Genomic DNA, 24,775 nt, shown 5'->3' with positions numbered 1-24,775 from the left:
TCTTTTAAAATGCAGTTAGTTATGAATTATTGATATATTGTATTGCATTTCCAGAATCATTCATGGATACATCTCGATTCTGTTAAGCAGTTGATCTATGTTAAATTTATATGCATGCACACAGTAGGGAATGCTATAGATTATATTTCCAGATACTGAGATTTGTTATTTTGTGTAAAAACTCTTGAATCTATTATTTTGGTTTAAAAAAAGAAACAAATCATATGAAAATCTGTCTTCCAATACAGCATCTTCTTTTACTAGCAGAGTGACTATAGGCAAAGAAAAATTTTGCAACCTGTGGGTAGAGCCAAGAACCCAAATGGATGAAACAGCAGTGTTGAGACTAGGTAGTAGAGACAGAAGCAGCAAATGATTTAGGAGCTCCCAAACCAGAAATGTTAAGGGGACATGGCAAAAAACACTACAGGGACCTCTCTGCTAGCACTTGATGGAGGACCACATGTTGTGGGGCAACTTCATAGTCTATGCCCACTTTTGGGTCATTTTTCTTTTTTTGTTTTTTTTTTGGAAGGGGGAGGTGAGGGAATCAAGGTTAAGTGGCTTGGCCATGGTCACACAGTAACTAAGTGTCAAGTGTCTGAGGCCACATTTGATCTCAGGTCCTCCTGAGTCGAAGGTCATTGGTCTATTCACTGTACCCTTTGGGTCACTTTTCAAGGTCAGGGGAAAAATACTTTTAGTCTAGAAGAACTGGAAGCCCTAGGGGTAACTGGCAACTTCATTGTCTATATCTACTTCTGGATCATAAACCAAGGGTAAGGGGAAGCACTTTTCATCAAGAGGAAATGAAAGCCTTGAGGGGCAATATCATTTCTGGGATCTAGATCTGGGACCCTGAAGAGCAATATCACTTTCAGTCACTGGGGATGAGAGGCCATTCCTGTGTAGGGATGAAAGTGCAGAACAGGAGATCAGTAACCACACTTTTGCCCAAATCACACCATCTTGGAAACACTGAAAACTTCCAAACTCCAGAACTAGCATCAAAAACAATAGCGTGCTAGGGCATCTAGGTGGTGAATGAATAGAGCACCTGCCCTGGAGTCAGGAGAACCTGAGTTCAAATCCGGACACAGACACTTAACCCTTACTAGCCACGTGACCTTGGCAAATCACTCAACCCCAGTTACTCAATCTTACCCCCTCCAAAAAGCAAAAGCAAAAAAAAAATTAAAAACAAACAAACAATAATGTGAAAAAACCTAAAGACTGAGACAGTGCCCCTCTCCACATACATACTGGGAACAGAAACCAACAGTTCCAAATCAAGAAATAAGGTGGAAAATGAGGAAATAGCAAAATAAGAAACTGACCAAAAACTATTTATATGATGACAAGAAATGTCAAGCTACAAATCAAAGAGAGTGAAGGCAAAATAGCTACAAGCAAAGCCTCAAAAGCAGGAGGGGATAGTATGAATTGGAAAGAAACCTAATATGAACTCCTGGCAGAGCTGAAAAACAATTTTCAAAATTAAAAAAAAATAGTAGTAGAGGAAAAAAAGAGAAATAAATGAGAGGAAAAGAAGAAAATTGTGAAAAGACAATTAACAGCTTGGTTAAAAAGGGACAAAAATAATGGAATCAACCAAGTGGAAAAAGAGGCACAAAAATTCACTGATGAAAATAACTTTAAAAAGTTTAATTGAACAAATTGAAAAAGAGGTACGAAAGCTCACTGGAGAAAAATTATTATTTAAAGATTAGAATTGGATAAATGGGAGTTAATTACTCCAAGACACACCAAGAAATAACAAACAACTTTTTAAAAATGAAAAATAATAGACAAAAATTTGAAACATGTCATAGGGATAAAAAAATAAATACAACTTATTTGGAAAAGAGATTGAGAGATAAACGAAGAAATGTAAGATTACCTGAAAGCTATGATTATATATATAAAATCAAAGAAAACTGCCAAGATATCCTCAAGCAGAGAATAAAATTGAAAATTAAAGAATTCAATGATTACCACCTGAAAAATATCACAAAATGAAAACTTCCAGGAATATTATAGCCAAAATACCAAAGTTCCCTTAAATTATATATATACACACACACACACACACACACACACACACACTCACACATGCATATAGATAGATATAAACAAACACATAGATATCTCTATCTATCACTATACTTCAAGGAGTCAGAAATCACTCAAACACTATAGTACTATAGTCAGGATCACACAAAATTTAGCATGACATTAAAAGTGAAGAGGCATTGGAATATGATATTCCAGAAGACAAAAGAGGTGGGATTACAATCAAGAATAGTCTAATCAGGAATACTGAATATAATCCTTCAGTGAAAAAAAAACAGGTTGTTTAATGAAAATGTGGGTATTCAAATATTCCCAATGAAAAAATCAGAGCTGAAAACAAAATCTGGTTATCAAATAACTCAAGGAAGTATAAAAAGGTAAACCTAAAAGAAAAATTATAAGGGATTCAATAAAAACAAATGATTTACCTTTCTATATGGGAAAATGATACATATATCCTCTAAGAACTTTATCATTATTAGAGCAGCTAGATTTCTACATAGAAAAAGGTTATGGGAGTGAGTTGATTATGTTCTGATGATTTGGGAAAAATGGTTAGAGGAAAGAGAGATGGGAAAGGGATGATGAGAAGGTGGGCAATCCATGAACTTCACATTTAAATTGGTTGAAAGAATATATTGATATTCAATTGGTCATATAAATGTATCTTAGCCAATAGGCATGTAAGAGGGGAGGGGAATAAGAGAAAGGGAAATTGATAAAAGAGAAGATAATTAAAAGAATAAAGCAGTCAGAGGCAAAACAAATTTTGAGAGAGAGATCAAGAGAGAGGGAGAGAAAGATAAAGAGAGACAGAGAGACAGAGAGAGGGACAAATGGGAGAAAATAGTATGAAGGGAAGTGTGCAGTTACTAATCATAACTGTGAAAGTGAATTGGATGAATTCAACCATATAATGGAAGTATATAGCAGAATGATTAGAAATCAGAATCCATCAATAGGTTGTATACCAGGAACGCACTTGAAACAGTAAGAAATAGAGTTTTAAAAAGGGACTGGTACAGGATCTATTTTACTTCAGCTAAAATTTCAAAAAAAAGCAGGGGTAGCAATCAAGAACTCAGACAAAGAAAAAAAATCTACCTAATTAAGAGATGAACAGGCAAAGTACATACTACTAAAAGGAATCATAGAGAGTGAAATAATATTATTACTAAACATGAATGCCCCAAATGGCATAGCATCCAAATTCTCAAAAGGAAAAGTTAATGAATTATAGGAGGAAATAGTAAAACTATACTAGTGGGAGTCCTGAACTTTCCACTCTCAAAGCAAGATAAATCTAACTATAAAATAAATAATAAAAAATTCAGGAAGGTGAATAGAATATTATAAAAGTTAAGTATGATAGACCTCTGGAAAAAACTAAATGAGAAGAGAAAGGAGTATAAATTTTGCTCAGGTGTATGTAGCACCATCAAATAAAAAAGTCATAAAATCCTCAAAAATGCAGAAAAGCAGAAATGTTAAATGCATCCTTATTATATCATAATGCAATAAAAATTACATTTAATAAGAGGCTTTGGAAGTATAGATTAAAGGAAAATTGGAAATTAAGTAATCCAAACTTATAAAATTAGTGGGTCAAATAACAAATCATAGAAACAGTAAATACTTTTGTAAAAGATAATGATAACAATGAAGCAACATTCCAAAACTTGTGACATGAAGTCAAAGCACTACTTAGGTGAAAATTTATATCTCTAAATGTGTACATCAATAAAAGAGAGAAAGAGAGAATAAATAAATTGGAAAAGGTGAATAAAAATAGAAAAACAAAACAAGTTAAAAATCTCCAATTGAACATCAGAATAGAAATCTTGAAAATCAAAGGAGAAATTAATAAAATTTGAAGTAAGAAAACCATCAAAATAATACATAATGAAAAGGTAAGTTTATTTTAAAAACACATGATAGATAAAACATTGACTGATTTGATTTAAACAGAGAAGAAAACCAAGTTACTAGAATCAAAAATTGAGAGTGAATTCACCAACAATGGAAGTGAAAGTAAAGTAATTATTAGGAATTATTTCACCCAATTATATGCCAGTAAACTCGACAACCTAAGTGAAATTGATGAATGTTTCTGAAAACATTAATCATCCAAACTACTAGGATAGTAAAGAGGATACTTAAATACCTCTATTTGAGCAAAAATCAGAATTGAATAAGTAATCAATAAGTTTTCTAAGAAAAAAAAAATCGCCAGGACCAGATGGATTTACAAGTGAATTCTGCCAAACATTTAAAGAACAACTAATCTCAGAACAACATACTCTATTTGGGGAATAAGGGGAGAAAAATCATCCTACCAAATTCCTTTTATTACACAAATATTTTTCTGATGCCTAAATTTGGGAGAACAAAAAAAAAGAGAAAGAAAACTATACAACAATTTCCTTAATGAATATTGATGCAAAAATTGTAAATAAAACTCTAGTAAAGAGATTAACTCAATATATCACAAAAAAATCTTTCATACTAGGATTTCAGGGCTTGCTCAGTGTTAGGAAACCTGCTATCATAAGTGACCATATCAATGAAAAATCAACAAAAGTCAAAATGATTATATCAATAAATGTAGAAAAATCCTTTGACAAAATACTTTGACAATCCATTAAAATACTAGAAATCCATGGAGCCTTTTGTAAAATAAGTAGCACTATTTAATTCTAAGAGCAGGCACCAACTTCTAGGGGGATAAACTTGAAACATTCCCAATAATAGCAGAAGTGAAACAAGGATGTCAGTCATCTATACTATTATTCAACATTGTACTAGAGGTGCTAGTTATAAGAACAAGACAAGAAAATAACAAACTGAAGGAATAAAAATAGGTAATAAAGTAACAAAACTATCATTTTTACAGATGATATAATGTTATACTTAGAAAACTCTAAAGAATCAACTGAAAAAAACTAGTAGAGGGGCAGCTAGGTGGAAGAGTGACTAAAGTGCCGGTCCCAGTGTCAGGAGGACCCGACTTCGGTTCTGGCCTCAGACACTGTAGCAGCAAGGACCCCAAGCACGTCCTCAGGGTTTGCTGCCCATACAGGTTCTTCTATCTGCTTTGTTAAAGGAAAGCAACTCAAAATGGGTTAACAAGCTTACTTTAATCAGTCAGACATATATCGTTTACCTTGTTCAGGGGGAAAAGGTCAGCACCCCGAACTTTAAAACATACAGGCAGAATTATCAAAGCAGAAACAGATCAAGTAGACAGGATTTCCAAACTTTCCAACCATTACATCCATACCTAGTCAACATCTGGGTTTTTCAAAGCCGGGGGGGAGGGAGGCCTGGACAACGGCTTCCCAGAATACAGATCAAATCACAGAACACTTCTCAAAGTGAGCCCCCAAAACAAAGCTACATATCAGGTCTTATATAGCCTTCTCCTGGCTCAGAGAATGTAACAACCTTTTGGACCCACTGGCCAATCAAAAAGTATCTACTGAAAAACAAACCTCCCACCCCAGGCTTCAGGTGCACTTTAGCCTAGGGGCAGGGAAAATCTTCCAAATTTGCATTCCCATTACAGACACTTAACACACACACACACACACACACACACACACACACACACAAAACTAGCAGTGTAACCTTTACCAAGTTACTTACCCCCAATTGCCCTCCAAAAAAAAGACCACAGTAGAAACAATTACAACCTTCACCAAAGATACAGGATATAAAAACAAACCCACACAAATCATTGGCTTTGTTTTTCATATATTGGCAATGAAACCAGCAGTAAGAAATTGAGAAATTAATTTTAAAGCAACTGCAGAAAATATAAAATACTTGGGAGTCTGTCTACCAAAATAAATACAAGGATTACATGAACACAATTATAAAATATTTTTTACAAAGTTAAAGACAGATCTAAACATTTGGGGAAATATTAATTGTTCATATGTAAGCCAAGCCTATATAACAAAATAATATTTCTACCTAATTTAATTTAATTATTAAGTGCTATTAAACTACCAAACATATTTTATAGAACTAGAAAAATAAATACCAATTTCAAGGAAGAAATCATCAAAACAATCTGATACTGGTTAAAAAGCATAGTGGTAGATTATTGGAATACATTAGGTACCCAATAGACTGTAGTAATCTATTGTTTGACAAACCCAAAGACCCAAGTTTTGGGGGGTAAGAACTCAATTCAATATTTGACAGAATTACTAGGAAAACTGAAAAACACTGGCAGAAACTAGGCATAGACCAATATCTTCCACTGTATAGCAAGATAAGATATAAATAGTTAAATGATTTTCATAAAAAGGGTGATATTATAACTAGATTAATGATACATAGTAAAATGTACCTTTCACATCTATAGATAAGAGAACTTATAAATAAATGAGAGTATTATGGGAAGTGAAATTTAAAAAAAAAAGCTTTTGCACAAACAAGAGTAATGAAGCCAAAATTTGAAGGAAGAAAGGAAACTGGGGGAAAATTTTTGCACAAGTTTCTCTGTAATGATGTCATTTCTTAAATATATAGGAAACTGAGATAAATTTATTAAAATGACAGCCATTTCCCAAGTTAGTAAATGGTCAAAGGATACAAATAGGCAGTTTTCAGAAGAAGAATTTAAAGCCATAAATAATAATGTGAAAAAATACTATAACTCAACAGTAATTAGAGAAATACAAAATAAAACAACTTCTAGATGAACTGATGAGATGGCATCATTTGGGCCAAATGTTCAAACAGTTTTGAACTATGCCCAAAGGGTTATATAACCATGCATGCTCTTTAAACCAATAATGCAATTACTAGGTCTGTATCCCACGGAGGGAAAAAAATATCGGGGGGGGGAAGGAACTATTTGTACAAAAAATATTTTTTAGAAGTTCTTTTTGTGTTGGCAAAAAATGAGAACTGATGAGATGGCATCATTTGGGCAATGACTAAACAAGTTGTGGTTTGTGATTTTGATAAAATTCTATTTTGGCATAAGAAGTAATTAGTAGGATCATTTGACAAAAATGTATGGGGAAGCTTATATAAGCTTATAAAATTGATCTGAGCTGAAACAGGTGAGTTCATAATAACAGCAATATTTTCAGGATGATAAAGTGAAAGAATGAGTTACTCTGTTCCATACAATGGTCCAAGACATTTTCAAAGAATACATGAGAAAGGATACTATCAACCTCTAGAGAAAGCACTGATGAACTCAGAATATGGTATTAAGCATACTTGTAAAAGGTTTATTCTTCTTTTTTTTTGTGTGTCTGTGTTTCTTTTGCAACATGCCATATATACATATACACATCTGCAGTCACACACATACATATATACCTACATGTATGTGAATATGCACATATACACACATGCACACATAAATATATGCACACCTATGCATGAACATATATGCATGCACATGTATATGTGCTGATGGGATGATGATGTGTATCTCCATATATTGTGTATCTGTGTATGTGTATATATAACATACGCATATTATATATGCTTGTATATATGTATAAATATATGTGTGTGCATGTTTGTGTGTGTGTGTGTGTTATTTGCCTTATCCAAAAAGGTTAGGAGCAGGAGAGAGAAAGAAAATTTGGAACTCACCATTTAAAAAAATTAACTTTTAATGTAATTGCAAAATATTTAACGAAATATATAAAAATATGTTTTAAAAATTGGTAACAAATGCTGCTTCAAGGAGAAAGTGATATTTGACTAGTTTTTAAGGAAGAAATTCCATAGAAGATGAAAGGGCATTACAGTTGCATAGATCAATATGAGGAAAGAAAGAATAAACAAGATTTTCTGGATCATACAATATGTGAAGTGGTGTAATATTAGAAATGTCTCTGAAGGTAGGTTGTGAACTGTATGATCTCCAGGATACATTCCTGTCATTAGGTTTTTTGTTTTGTTTTGTTTTGTTTTGTTTTTGATTTGGGCGGGGGGGGGGGGCGGCAATTGGGGTTAAGTGACTTGCCAAGGTCACAAGGCTAGTAAGTCTTAAAAGCCTGAGGCCAGATTTGAACACAGGTCCTCCTGACTCCAAGGCCAGTGTTCTATTCACTCAGCCACCTAGCTGTCCCCCTGCCATTAATTCTTATTAATTATATTCTATCCTATGATTTTAGAACATTGACTGCCAAAGTTTGAGTTTTGCTCTGGAAGGTAATGAGAAGTCACTGATTATTTTAAAACTGAGTAACAGCATTAACAAATTCATCTTTAAGAAAGAACTTGGTCAGAGTGTGAAAGGATGTATTTGATCTTAGAGACAATGAAATTGGGAAGATCTTCTAGTAGGCTAATGTCCCCAAGTGGATGGAATGAGGGCTTTCTTATGAGAATTCATTGAAGGTTTTCCTTTATATCATAAACTCTCTCCTTTAAAAAATATTTATTTTTAGTTTGCAATATTCATTTCCACAAAATTTTGAGTTACAGTTTTTTCTCACCATCTTTCCCCTACCACAACCCAAAATAATAAGCCTGATGAATACCCCTTCCCCCAATTTGTTTTCTCATATATCCTCCCCCATCACCTCCCTAACTTTCTAGTTGTGCAAGATGGATTTCTATGTCCCAGTACCTGTATATCTTATTTTCCAGTTGCACGTAAAAAACAAATTTTTCATAAACTCTCTTAATAAGGAGAATAAAATATGATTTTATTTTTTTAATTATAGTTTATCCCACTCTTCAAGAATACCACTAGTGTAGACAAGGATACCCAAATGAGATTCAATCCAAAGTTTAATAGGAAATTATTTTTCATTTATCCAGACTTCTGTTGATATAATCAACAGATAATTTTATTCAATTTCAATTTTATGGCACTATAGATTTTAAAGACAGCATTAAAATCATATTGGGAATTGTTTGAAGATATTTTCATTTTACAAAACTTTAGCCTATCAAATTTTTGCCAAGTAACATTTACAGTAACAGAAAAATACTTTAGGGAATACTAGACATATTAAAAATATAAAAGATTAATACTGACAAAATAATGAAATTCCTTTCACATAATTTGTCATTTGGTCCATTCCCATGGTATTAAGTAACATGGAAAATACAACTCCAAAAGTCTTTAAAATATCAAGATTAGACTTTGTACAGTATCAAGATAAAACATCATTTAACTTAGTGGGACATAAGAATAAATATATTAACACACCTAAGTAAGTCCATCCAAAGATATTTATTAAATATTCAGCTCTGAATTTGCATTGCATATAAAAATATTTTCCATAATTTACTTTTAGTCTCCTACATTTGTAAAAGATTTATTTGAATGATATTTTATAGTCTTCACTGCTCATGTTGTCAACTGTCAGTGGTTTATATGCCAACTGTTTTTTAAAACATTTTTTAAACAAAAACGTTTTTCCTAAAGACATAAACTTTATTATGATGCTATATTGAGGATAACCAAATAAGTAAATGAAGAAATTTGAATGAAAAAATAAAATAGAGATTTTAGAATTCCCTACTTCTTACTGACCAAAACGTGTCCATCATTATGCATACCTTGCACAAACATGCAAATAGATAAGTTGGATACAGAATTGAGGAGAATTGACCTATGAAAACTGTACAACTTTTTAATCAATTAATTTGTTTATTTTTAGTTTTAAATGTTCACTTCCATAAGTTTTAAAATTTCTCCCACTCCCACCTCTCTGCCTCCCCAAGATGATGTGCAATCCGATATTGGCTCTACATATGCATTCTTATTAAATGTATTTTCACATTAGTCATGTTTTATAGAAGAATAATAATTAATGGGAGGAACTATGAGAAAGAAAAAAAAACGAAATTAAACTAAACAAAAAATTAATCCAAACTCAGTATTCAGCAGAAGATATCTGAGAAATAAGCACATTATGTATGACTGTGTGTAATTGGGTAGATCACTTAAATCATCAGTGCCTCACACAATGAAATAAGACACTAAGCTACAGAGCAGGAAGAATCAAGATTGATAGAAAGTTTTTCCTGACCAAGAGCTTGCTACAAAAATGACTCCACAGATCTGGTTATAATACATGTATATTTATACTGTGTGTATACACTATACTACACATATGAGTATATGTATGCATATTTACATGCACATAAATGTATATATTTGAAAGAATATAAATGTGTATGCAAACATATGTATGATAGAGGCATATATATCTCTAAGCCTAAAATAAAAGTATATCGGGAAAATATGTAGCTTTTATGAATAGTACACTTGACTTTAGACACATGTGTTTATTTTTTAAATAACTCAGTTGGAAAATGATGCAATTCTGAATAAGTCCAATGCATTACATTACCCCAATAAATAATTATGTACTCATAAGCCAGGTATACATATTGGTAAAATTAGGGATATAGGGAAGCAGAGTCGGAAAAAAGGAAGTGCAAAGTGATAACATATACAACTTTGCTAGGAAAGCAACCAGATAGATCTGTAAGCCCTTTGACAAAATCAATAAAATGCTGAGAGTGAGGGGAAGGAGGGGGCAGTAGAGAAAATAAGGGGAAGACAGAAAGAAACGGGGGCAAAATTGTCTTTATTGTGATGATATTGGATCACTAAATGATTGTAGAAAACAATTAGATTTGAAGATTATGCTGTTAGAATGATCTATGCTGCTCCATCAGCAAATTATGTCTCAGTCACTGAGCAATATGAAAAATTAATTGCCTAAGTATAGTGGTTTATGATTGCAACTGGGAAAATGCATTGGACTATGAAAGGCAGCCTATGCCTGTTTTTTTTCCTTTTCCATTCCCTCTTAAGTAGCATTTTGCATTTTATTGAAGCTTGTCTGTAGGAACCTCCCTTTTGTGGTATTCCACTTTTCACACTAGTTGAATGGCTGATTGCAATATATAAAATACATATAAAATATAAAAAATATTTTATTGAGAAGTGAGTCTACTCTTGTACTGCTTTTAGGTAGTATTGATAAATCCAGAAGGTATACTATGGTGAGCTTAACTTATCTAGAAAATTTTAGATAAAAAATCAAGTTTATTCAGTCATTTAAGAGTAGAGATAGGAAGCATAGGAGGTAGCATGATATAGAGCAGTTCAGAACATACCCATTTGCTGAAGCATGAGTTGTTCACCCTGGAATCATCTCCTTTTGTAGAAGTTACCAATAGGCCTCAAGAAATGAAGAGCAATTAGAGGGTTAAGTTGGAGGAATGTAGAAAAGGACTAAGAGGTGATAGGCTCTCTACTACCACATGCAAGCTCCTCTCTAGAAGCTTAATTGCCAAGCATAGATCAAGCTTTATGAGTTAAGTAAATAGGATGATATTACTCCAAAATATGTTTTACCATCAATCAGCCTACCAATGTACCATCAGCTATTCCTTTATTATTCTGTCTAAAATCAATTATTAAGTGACTGATTTGTGTGGGGTACAAAACAAAAATCTCATGTGGCCCTATCCACAGCAAGATAGGTCTGTATCCCAAAGACATCATAAAAAGATGTAAAAAATATTTATAACAGTTCTTTTGGGTTTTTTGTTTGTTTGTTTGTTTTGGCAAACCATTGGAAATAGAAGGGATGCTTTGCAGTTGGTGACTGACTGAACAAGTTGTGGTATGTGAATATAATGGAATACCATTATGGTATAAGAAAGGATGGGAAGGTGAATTTCAGAAAAAATCCTGGAAAGGCTTATGTGAACTGATGCTGAGTCAAGTGAGCAGAATCAGGAGAATTTTATACACAGTGACACAACATTGTGCTATGACCAACTTTAATAGACTAGGTTCTTCTCAGAAGTAGAATGAACTAAGACAATTTCAAAGGACTCATGATGGAAAATGCTATCCACACCCAGAACTATGGAGTCTGAAGGCAGATCGAAGCATGCTATCTCTCTCTCTCTCTCTCTCTCTCTCTCTCTCTCTCTCTCTCTCTCTCTCTCTCTCTCTCCTTTTTCTTACTCAGGGCTTTTACCATTTGTTCTGTTTCTTCTTTCATAACATGATTACTGTGGAAACATGTTTAATGTGAATATACATGTAGAGCCTGTATCAGATTGTTTGCTGTCTTGGGGAGGAGAAAAAGGATAGAGGAAGAGAAAAAAAAAACCTGAAACTCAAAATCTTATATAAGTTAATACTGAAAACTAAATAATAATATTAACGATGATGATTATGATAATGATAAATGTTGATTTTTTACTATCATAACCTGAAAAAAGAGACAAGTTCCATCATGATTCTCTACATTGAGGAAACTGAGGCAGGCAGAGATTAAGTGACTTGTCCAAGGTCAGTCAGTAGTGTTTGCTCCTGCACATGAACTTTGATCTTCCTGGCTTCTGCACTCTGTAAATTTGCCACACAAATGCAAGACTTCTTGAATTAAGTGTGTGTCTATGTGTGTCATAAACCCCTTTGTCAGACAGGTGAAGCCTATAGGCCTTTTCCAAAAATAATGTTTTAAATAACTGGAGGAAATGATAAATTTCAGTTCAAGGTTAGGGAAAATAAAGATATTATTTTTACTTCTGCTCCAGTGTGCTGACCCCCCAAAATTTGTCCTTATACTGAATTTAAATTGATTAAATATTATTAAATAATTAAATATTGATATCCTTCACATGAGGAAGTAAAATATTTGAGCTCTTAAAACAAAGTGACTGTATTAGATTAAATATAGATAACATAAGTCTGAATAAGAGACAACCTTAAATTTGAGGACAATGAAGAAAATGGAGAAAGAGGAAGGGGACCAAACAGCGAGAAAAAAAACTAGATAATATTACTACTGAAAAACGTTTGATTGAGATTTCAAAATACTGCCATTCCTTGTTTCTATTTTACCATTTCTACAAAATCATTATAAAAATAAATAACTTTTACTCATATTGGTGTCATATCTGATGAAGGCATGGGGGAAAAACAAACAAAAAAGAAACACAAAACAAGATGGGCTTCATAAACAATACTCTACAGAAGACCACATTTTCATAGTCATATGTTAACTGAAAAGGGAACAGCATGAAAGACTATTTTCAATAGTCTTAGAGGGCATGAACCTGCATTCAAGTACTGATGTGTGATCTTAATTCAACTACACCATTTTAAGTATCAATTGGCTCTTCTCTAGAATGGGAAAAATATTTATTTAACTATCTATTGTGTGATTGTTAGACTGGTTTTTTTTTGTTTTGTTTTGTTTTGTTTTTGCTACTGCTATGCTCATTATTTTTTTAAGCAATTGGGGTTAAGTAATTTGCTCAATATTACACAGCCAGGTGTTTCTAGGTAGGTGCTAAGTATCTGAGCCTGGATTCTATTCCCAGGTCATTCCGACACTGGGGCCGGTGCTCTTACTCACTGTGCTACGTGGGTGCCCCACGCTCATTATTTTTGGGAATTCTTACAGAAGTGACATAATTTATAAATTTCTTCTCTTTACTCTCCATTTTCTTCAGTTTTCATGATGTTAGAATTCAAACTTTATTAATTCTGAGCAAGTCTTTTTTCCCCCAAAGCTTTCTACAATTTCTTATTTCAGTAGCTTTCCCTCTTGATGACCAATTTCACTATATCCTTATTTTAAAATCTAATAGTGGGGGGTAGGGGTGGAGCCAAGATGGTGGAGTGAAAGCAAGAACTCACCTGAACTCCTCTGTGAATTCTGTCAGCAACCTCTAAAAAGTAAATATCAATGGATTTTACAATAACAGAATCCATTGGGACGTGCAATGTGGCAGATTCCCAATCCAGGAAAGTTTGCACATAGGACTGGGCAGAACGAGAGCTGAATGATGAGCATGGAGCACAAGGGGCCTGCCCATCACATACATGAGACCAGAATACAGTGGAGCCAGAGTGAGCCCCAGCCAACAGATTCACCCATCCCAAGGGTGATTCTCAGACCTTGCACTGTGGGACAGTGATAAGTAATAGTTAAGAGACAAACATAGAGCCCACATTAGCTACAGCAACTCCTCCTAGGGCTATGAACCACTGCTCTGATGTTCTAAAAATCACCTACTTGAACTTCCAGAAGCCAACATGGCAGAGTAAACCCCAGTTGCTCTAATCTCCCACTCTGACCCTGAAAACATAGAAATAGTGGAAACAGTAGCAGGTTTGGGAATCCTAGAGGAAGGGTGTGTCTGAGGCTGTGCCAAGTCTGATGTGAAAGGCAGGAGGCATCAAAACAAGACCCATCTCAGATGACTAGTGGGAGATACTGAAGCTCAGGGATTGGAGACAGCAAGCTCTAACACCAGAAGCCCAGGGGCAGCTTTGCACAATCAGGGAAATCTGAAGACACCAGCACAGCCAGCCACCAGTTGCTGAGCCTGCCTGAGCTCTAGCCTAGGTGCACAGAGCTGGAAATCTGAACAGACCACCCCTCCTCCACACCTTTCTCTGTGATCCTCAAGGAAACCCAGGGAGAACAATGAAAATCCTGGCCTTGGCCAAAGTATAGACAACCAGAGGCTACACCACACAAAGTCAACATCCAGACTCCAAGTTCCCAGCCTAAGAATTGTGGGTCACAGCCCTCCGTACCCCAGAAGCAGAAATCCACTTTAAAAACCAGGGAATAGTCAATCACAATGGGCTGGAAGAAAGTGGAAAAACAAAACAAGGACAATTGAATCCTATTATTGAGAGCAAGAAGAACCAATTTCAGAAGGGGACAGCATTAACTTTATACCCACACCTGAGAGCACCGAAGGAAATATGAATTGGTCTCAAGCACAGAGAGCATTCTCTCTCTCTCTTTCTACCTCTCTCTATCTATCTTTATATATATATATATATATTCATTCATTCATTCATTTATTTATTTGTTTATTTATTTATATATTTATAGTTTTCATCATTCATTTCCAAAATATTTTGAGTTACAAATTTTCTCCTGGTCTTTCCCCTACCAACCACCCCAAAACAATGATCTCACTGTATACTCTTTCCTCCAATCTCCTCTGTCCTATATCCTTCCCCGTTCCCCCTCTGACTTTCCAGTAGGGTAAGTTGGATCCCTATCCCCCAGTGCCTGTATATCTTATCTGCCAGTTCCATGTAACAAAAAAAATGATATATATATTTTTTAAACATTTGATTTTAAAACTTTGAATTACAGATTCATTCCATCCCTTCCTTGTCACCCATCCTTACTGGGAAGATAAGAAATTCACTATTGGTTTTATATGTGAAGCTACGCTAAATATTTCCATAGAGGATATATTGTGAAAGACTGACTATATTTCCCTCCATTCTATCCTGTCCCCCACTTGTTCTATTCTCGACTTTGACCCTGTCCCTTTTCAAAAGTGTGTGCTTTGAATTACCCTCCCCTCAAACTGCCCTCCCCTCAATCATCCCCCATCTCATCCCCTTCCCCCCTACTCGCCGGTAGGGGGAGATACCCTATTTAGTGTGCATGTTTTTCCCTCCCTAAGCCAAATTCAATGACAGTAAGGTGGACACATACCCTTTTGCCATCCTGTTCTTCCCCTCTATTGTAACGGTTTCCCCTTGCCTCTTCCATATGAGATAATTTACCCCACTTTGTCTCTCCCCAACTCCTCTCATTATATTCCTGTCTCACCTCCCAATTTCAACTTTTAAGAATCATCCCTTCCTATTCAATTCATCCTGTGCCCTCTGTCTATATATACCTGTGCACACACACATATATGCACACACTCACATATGTATTCATATGTCCATATACCCTCCTTATAGACATATATATGTATATATATCTACACATATGTATGTATACATACATACATATATGTATGTGAGTGTATATACACACACACACATTTATATTCCCTTCACCTATCCTCATACAGAGAAAAGTTTCATAAGTTGCAATTATCATTTTTCCATGTAGGAATGTAAATAGTTCAGCTTTGATAATTTGCTTATGATTTCATTTCCCTGTTTACCTTCTTATGCTTCTCTTGCTTCTTGTATCTGAATGTCAAATTTTCTGTTCAACTTTGTTTTTTTCATCAAAAACTCTTGAAAGTCCACCATTTCATTGAAGGACAATATTTTCCCCTGAAACATGATACTCAGTTTTGCTGCATAGGTGATTCTCAGTTTTAATCCCAGCTCCTTTTACCTCTGGAATATCATATTCAAAGACTTACAATACCTGTGTGTAGAAGTTGGCAGATCCTGTGTTATCCTGATTGTGTTTACACAGTATTCAAATTTTTTTTTCTTGACTAGTTATAATATTTTCTCTTTCATCTTGGAACTTTGGAACATGGTTATAATCTTCCTAGGAGTTTACTTTTTGGGATATTTTTCAAGAGGTGATCAGTGGAGTTTTTCAACCTCTATTTTGTCCTCTGTTTCTAAAATATCAGAGCAATTTTCCTTGAGAATTTCTAGTTTGTTTTTTTTTTATTGATAGTGGCTTTCAGATAGTCCAATAATTTTTAAATGTTGTCTCCTGGATCTATTTTCCAGGTTAATGTTTTTTTCCAATGATATATTTCACATTACCTTCTATTTTTTCATTTGTTTAGATCTGTTTAATAGTATCTTGATTTCTGATGAAGTCATTAGCTTCCATTTGCTCCAATCTAATTCTGAAGTAATTATTCTTTTCAGTTAGCTTTTAAGATTCTTTTTTCATCTGGCAAATTTGGCTTTTTTAGACATTTTTCTCCTCATTGACTTTTTGGGCCTCTTTTGCCATTTGAGTTAGTCTATTTTTAAGGTATTATTTTCTTCATTCAGGTTGTTGACTCCCTTTTCATGATTTTCTTGCTTCATTTTCACTCCTCTTCCCAATTTTTCCTCCACTTCTCTTATTTGCTTTTCAAAATCCTCCTTAACCTCCTCTATGGCTGGTAATCAGTTCATATTTTTCTTGGAAGCTTTTGGTGCAGGAGTTCTTACTTCATTGTCTTCTTGCCCTTCCATGCTTTGATCGTTTTTGTCCTAAAAAAAGGAATCCAAGTTGGATTGTTCTGCTTGCTTTGCTTCCTTTGGTTGCTCATGTTGCCACTCAATTATTTGAGTTTTGAGCTCTTTGCTGCAGTAGAACTCTGCTTCCAGGGAGGAGAGCTTTGTCCCAAATCACTGGGGTTTTCTCAGCTGCTGAAACTATTAGTTTGTTCCTCTCTCTACAGTCACCACAGGCTCTGGCACCTGCTCACAAAATCCAGGACCTCCAACCAAGACAGCAGTCCAGATCCAAGCAAGTTAAAGCAAGAGCAACTACTCCCTCAGAATTGTTGCTTGGTCCCCCTACAATCTGCAGGGCAGGACCTCTGAAACAGGCATATGGTGGCAGTTGCACGGCTGCCACACATCAGGAACTTCTCCCTCCTTGGGCAGAGGACAGACAACATTCTCAATCCCCATGTTCCCAAAGTTCACAGTGACCTTTTACTTTGCCTTTGGCTTTTATGGGTTGACAATTCTGGAAACCACCTCAGCTGCTGGTGATCCACTCTACTGGCTGCCCTGAGGTTCAAACCACAGCCTTACACGGGGCTGGGCTCAGCTTCCAGTATGCTTCAATGGACCCTTCCTGCCAGCTTCCTGGGCTGCCTTCAGTGGGCATATTGTTTCTGTCTGTCACTTTGTGGGATCTGTTGCTCTAAAGTGTGTTTAGAGTTATATTTTATAGGTATTTGATGTGGTTATGGGGGGAGGTCAGGGAGGTTTCCTGCTTCTATGCAGACATCTTTCCATCTTCTATGAACCCCCCCAAAAAAAAGTGTTCTTGAAAGAGCTCAAGAAGGATTTTAAAAGGGAAGTTAGAGAGGTAGAAGACAAATTGACCAATTCTTTTAAAATTATAATTGCCAAAGTGGAAAAAATCTCACTAAAGAAAACAAATCCTTAAAAAGTAAAATTTGTGAATTTGGAAGGTAGGTTCAAAATCTAACTGGAAAAAATACCTCCCTAAAAATGAAATCTAAACATATGGAATAGGAACTTCAAAATTTAACCAAGGAAAATAATTCATTAAAATTTAGAATCAGGGGCAGCTAGGTGGCACAGTGAATAGAGTACCAGCTCTGAAGTCAGGAGTACCTGAGTTCAAATCCGGCCTCAGACACAACACAAAAACTAGCCATGCCACCTTGGGCAAGTCACTTTACCACAACTGCCCTCCAAAAAGCAAAAAAAAAATAGAATCAGTCAAATAAAATCTAATGACTCTATAAGGCATCAAGAAGCAGTGAAACAAAGCCTAAAGATTGAAAAATTACTAGAAAATGTAAAATATCTCATTGGAAACAAAATTGACCTGGAGAACAGATCCAGGAGAGATAATAAAAGAATTATTGGTCTACCAGAGAAGCCTTGATGAAAAAAAAATCCTGGACAACATCCTCCAAGAAATTATCAAAGAAAACTTCCCTGAGGTCCTAGAACCAGAGGGTAAAATTGTTATCAAAGAATTCACCAGACATCTCCTGAAAGAGATCCTAAATAACAAACTCCAAGAAATATTGTAGCCAAATTGCAGAATTATCAGATCAAGGAGAATGTATTGCAAGCAGCCAGCAAGAAACCATTAAAATATGCTGGAACTAGTCAAGATCATACAGAACCTAGTAGCTAAAAGATTAGAGGGACTGGAATATGATATTTATTAAGGAAAAAGAGCATGGATTGCAACAAATGATCAACAATCTAGCAAAATGAGTATAATCTTTCAGGCAAGAAGATGGTCATTCAATGAAATAAGGGACTACCAGGCCTTCCTGAAGAAAAAGTCAGAGCTCAATGGAAAATTTGATCTCCAAATACAAGACTCGAGAGAGACATAAGAGCAAGGAAAACATAAACACACACACACACACACACACACACACACACATACTCATTACTTGTGATTCAATAAGAGCAAACTGTTTTCAACTCTATAGGGGAAGCTGATAAGTGTCAGTATTGAGAATTATATAATTATTTTGGCATTTAAAAATAATATACATAGATAAGGGTTGTGAGTATAATGAACTAATTTGATGATAAAAAAAAAACCTTAAAGGGGTGGAAAGGGATTGTAATGGGAGAAAAGGAAAGGAGGAGGCAGAAAAGGGTAAATTATGCCACAGGAAGAGGCATAAAAACATACTATAGTGGGGGGGGGAGGGAGATAAACATTATATGAACTTTACTCTCATTTGTTTTGGTTCAAGGAGGAAATAACATAATCAGCTAAATATGGGACCCTAACATGAAGAGAAACAAAAACTCATTATAGTAGAGAGAAAGGAGGGAGGGAGAGGAGCACTGTATGCAATTAACTCTCATCTGATTGTGTTCAAGGAGGGAATAACATACTTCCGTATGTATAAAAATCTATTGTGCCCTACAGGCAGTAGGAGGGGAAAAGGAAGAAAAAAGGGGGTGGTTAGAAAGGAGGGAAGAAGTAGTAAGGGAGAAGTGTAGGTAAAGGAAGAAGGGTGTAGGGTCAGATTACTGAGGGAGGCAGTCATCTAAAGGAAAACTCTCAAGGAGGGGAAGGGAGGAATAGAAACATAAACAGGGAAGGGACTAGCATGGAGGGAAAGACACAAATAGTAATCATAACTGTGAATGTGGATGTGTTGAATTCTCCTATAAAACAGAGGCAGATAGCAGAATGGATTAAAAACCATAATCTTATAATATGCTGTCTACAAGAGATATGTTTGATACAGGGGGAAACACACAGGGAAAAGGGAAAAGGTTTGAGTGGAATATATTATTCTTCAATTAAAGTAAAAAAAAAGCAGGGGTAGCAATCCTTATCTCAGATAAAGCAAAAGCAAAAACTGATCTAATTAAAAGAGATAAGGAAGGAAACTATATCCTGCTATAAGACACCATCAAAAATGAAGCAATATCATTACTAAACATGTATGCACCAATTGGTATGCCATATAGATTCCTAGAGGAGAACATAAGGGAGTTAGAAGAAGAAATAGAGAGCAAAACTATAGTTGTGGAGAACCTCAATCTCCCCCTCTATGAACTTAATAAATCTAACCTCAAAATAAACAAGAAAGAAGTTAAGTAGGTGAATAGAATTTTAGAGAGGGTTGATATGTTAGACCTTTGGAGAAAAATGAATGGGGATAAAAAGGAATATACATTCCTCTAAGCAGTACATGACACATACAAAAAATCAAGGGCATAAAAACTTCACAATTCATTACAGAAAGGCAGGTCATTATGCAATAAAAATTATATGTAATAAAGAGCCATGGAAATATGTATTAAAAACTAGTTTGGAAACTAAATAATTTAATCCTAAAGAATGAATGGGTCAAAGAAGAAATTATACAAATAATCAGTAACTTCATTCAAAGGAATGACAATAATGAGACAACATATCAAAACCTGTTGCATGCAACAAAAGCAGTTCTTAGAGGAAATTTTATTTCTCTGAATTCATACATGAAAAAATAGAGAAAATGGAGGTCAATAAATTGGGCATGCAACTGAAAAAGCTAGAAAACCAACAAACTGAAAATAAACAATTAATTACTAAATTAGAAATACTGAAAAAATGAGATTAATAAAATTTTTGAATTAATAAATAAAACTATGAGCTGGTTTCATGAAAAATAAAAACAATACAAGTGGTAGGCCTTTAGTCAATTTGATAAAAAAAAAGAAAGAAAAAAATTAACAATATCAAAAATGAAAAGGGTAAATCTACTTCCAATGAAGAGGAAATTAAAACAATAATTAAGAATTATTTTTACCTATTGCATGGTGAAAATTTTGACAACCTTAGTGAAACGGATGAATACTGACAAAATGTAAGTTGCCCTTCAGGTGGCTAGGTGGCACAGTAAATTGAACACCAGCCCTGGAGTCAGGAGGACCTGAGTTCAAATCTGGTCTCAGACACTTAACACAAAACTAGCCCCGTGACCATCGGCAAGTCTTAACCCCAATTGCCCTTCTCCAAAAAGCAAAAACAACAACAAAAAATATAAGTTGCCCAGATTAATTGAAGAGGGAGTAAATGACTGAAATAATGCCATTTCAGAAAAAGAAATTGAATAATCTATCAATGAACTACCTAGGAACAAATCTCGTGGGCTGGGTAGATTTACTATCATATTCTATCAAACGTGTAAAGAGCAATTGATTCCATACTCTACAAAGTATTTGGGAAAATTGGAGAAGAATGAGTTCTACCAAATTCTTTTTTTATGACACAAATGAGGTACTGATACCTAAATCAGGATGAGAGAAAATGGAGAAAGAAAATTATAGATGAATTTCCCTCATGAATATAGATGCAAAAATTTTAAATGAAATATTAGCAAAAAGACTATACAAATTTATCATGAGAATAATACACTTTGACAAGGTAGGATTTATTCCATGAATGCAAGGATGGTTCTATTTTAAGAAAACTATCAGTATAATTGATCATATCAACAACAAAACTAGGAGAAACCATATGATTATCTCAATAGATGTAGAAAAGGCTTTTGACAAAATACAACATCTATTCCTATTAAAAACAATAGAAACTATAGCAATAAATGGAGTCTTCCTTAAAATAATAAGTAGCATCTATCTAAAACCACCAGCAAGTATTAAATGTAATGTGGCTAAGTGAGAAGCATTTCCAGTAAGATGAGGGTTTGTAGCAGCAAGCACCCCAGCGTCCCCAGGGTGGCTGCTGACACAGGTTCTAAGATCTGCTTTTCTAAAGAAAAGCTACTCAAAATGGGTTAACAAGCTTACTTTAATCAATCAAACATATATTGTTTACCTAGTTCAGGGGGGAAAAGGTCAACACCCTGAACTTCAGAGTATACAGACAGAAACATTTCAGGCAGACAGGTTTCCAAACTGTCCAACCATTAGATCCATACCAAACACAGTTACCAGACAGGAGAGCATCAACATCTAGGTTTTTCAAAGCTGGGGGTCTCTCAAAGGCTGCCAGAGACTCATCTAATCAAATCACAGAACACCTCTCAAAGTGATCCCCAAAGCAAAGCCTCACATCAGGGATTATATAGCCTTCTCCTGGGTCAGAGAATTTAACCACCCTCTTGACCCACTGCCCAATCACACAGCATCAAGGTGTGGTCATTCCTGAAAACCAAGCCTCCTGCCACAGGCTCCATGTGACCACATTCGGCCTATTAGGGGGCAAAGTATATTTTCAAATCAAGGAAGGTTCTCAGTGTCTGTTAAGCTTATCAAAGGGCCTAGGGGCAGGGAAGATCTTTAAATTTGCATTTTCATTAGAGGGGCAAAACAAGGAGGTCCACTATCACCCCTCTTATTCAATTTGGTACTAAAAATTGTAGCAGTAGCAATAAGAGAAGAAAAAGAAATTTAAAGAATCAAATTAGGCAAAGAAGAGACTAAGCTGTCACTCTTTGAACATGATATGTTGATAAACTTAAAGAATCCTAGAGAATCAAATAAAAAACTACTTGAGATAATAAATAAATTTGGCAAAGTAGCAGGATAGAAAATAAACCCACCAAAATACTTGGCATTCCTATATATTTCTAATGAAATCTAACAGCAAGATATAGAAAGAAAAATCCCATTTAAAGTTACTATAGCCATCATAAAATATTTAGGAATCTACTTGCCAAAACAAACCCAGGACCTATATGAACACAATTACAAAACACTTTTCACACAAATAAAGTCAGAACTAAATAATTGGAAAATCATCAATTGCTCGTGGTTATGTCAAGCTAATATAGTAAAAATGACATTTTTACCTAAATTAATTTGCATATTTAGTGCCATACCAATCTAACAAAAATGATTTTATAGAGCTAGAAAAAAATGGTAATAAAATTCATTTAGAAGAAATAAAGGTTCAGAATATCAAGGGAATTAATGAAAAAAAAAATGCTAGGGAAGGTGACCTAGCCATGCCAGATTTTAAGCAGCAGTCGAAATGGGCATATGATCTAGGTATAAAGTCTGATAGTGTAAGCAATCTGGAATACCAAGGAATAGTTTACCTGTCAGATTTGTGGAGAAGGGAACATTTCATAACCAAACAAGATATAGAGAGCATTATGAAATGCAAAATAGATAATTTTGATTACATTAAATTGAAAAGTTCCTATTAAAAAAAAGCCCATGTAACCAAGATTAAGAGAGAAGTGGAAAATTGGGAAAGAATTTTTATAACCAGTCTCTCTGATAAAGGCTTCATTTTTAAAATATACAGATAACTGAGTCAAATCAATGAGAATACCAGTCATTCCCCATTTGATAAATGGTCAAAGGATATAAGCAAGCAGTTTTAAGAGGAAGAAATTAAAGGTATTTATAACCATATGAAAAAATCCTCTAAATCACTATTGATTACAGAAATGCAAATGAAAACAACTCTGAGGTACCATGTCTCACTGGTTAGACTGGCTAAGATGACAAAACAGGAAAATGATAAATGCAGGAGAGGATTTAGAAAAATCAGAAAACTAATACATTGTTGGTGCACTTGTGAAGTGATTCAACCATTATGGAGAGCAATCTGGAACTATGCCCAAAGTGTTATAAATAAGTGCATAACCTTTGACCCAGCAATATCACTTCTGGGGTTGTATCCTAAAGAGGTCATAGAAGTGGGAAAAGAACCCATTTGTACAAAAATATCTTTTTGTGGTAGCAAAGAGTTGGAAATCAAGAAGGTGCCCCTCAATTGGGGAATGGCTAACTAAGTTGTGGTATATGAATGTAATGGAATACTATTATTCTATAAGAAATGAGGAGTAGACGGACTATATAATAACCTGAAGGGATTTATATAAACTGATGCTGGGTGAGGAGAGGAGAACCAGGAGAACTTTGTACACAATTACAGAGACATCATATGTGTGAGAACTAACTTGGGTAGACTGGGATCCTCTCAGCAATGCAAGGTTATAAGATAACTCCAAAAGACTCATGATAGAAAGGGATACCTTCATCCAGAGAAAGAACTACACGGTCTTAATGCAGATTGAAGCAAACTACTTGCTCCCTTTTTTGTTTTGTTTTGTTTCTTCTTCCTCTTCATTCACTCCATTGGATATAATCCTTCTTTACAACTTGTCTAATGTTTAATATGATGGTATTGTAGATCCTATAGTTGATTGCATGACACTATCAGGGGGAAGGGGAAGGAGAGGGAGGGGAAGAATATTTTAAACTCAAGGGTCTATGGGAACCGAATTTGTAAACCAAGAGTAAAGAAATAAATTTTTCAAAAAATTTAAAAAACATGAATACAAGGAGAATAAACACACACACACACACAATCTAAGTCAACTTGTGTTTTGCATTCAGTTTTCCATATAATTTAGAACATTTTTTCAGAGAAGTATAGATATAGGATAATTATAGAATAGCCCAGAAACCTTCAGTAGTATTTAATTGAAAAAGAAAAAATAGCTTTATAGAGTGCCTTGAACTTCCTAGAAAGTCATGTTGAAAATGGCAATTATATATAAAATTAGTCAATAATTTACCAAGCAAGGACAGATTTAGAGTTCACAAATGAAATAGTTCTACCTCTAGTGTTTATTAAAATTTTAATAACAAGTTAGTAAATTTGAGGTCAATGAAGTTTTCTGTTAGATGATGTTGTCTGGTGTTAGGTCTTTTTCTTCTTTCTTTGGACTTCTCCAGACTTAGCCTAGAATACTTGTCTGATATCCACCACATCCCTGATAG

The sequence above is a fragment of the Petaurus breviceps genome, unplaced genomic scaffold (assembly GCF_028583685.1).
Source record: "Petaurus breviceps papuanus isolate PSGF00001 unplaced genomic scaffold, PetGlider_PUasm1.0 76, whole genome shotgun sequence".
Lineage (NCBI taxonomy): Eukaryota > Metazoa > Chordata > Mammalia > Diprotodontia > Petauridae > Petaurus > Petaurus breviceps.
The sequence above is the reverse complement of the archived record's forward strand: the minus strand, read 5'-3'. Positions refer to the sequence as shown.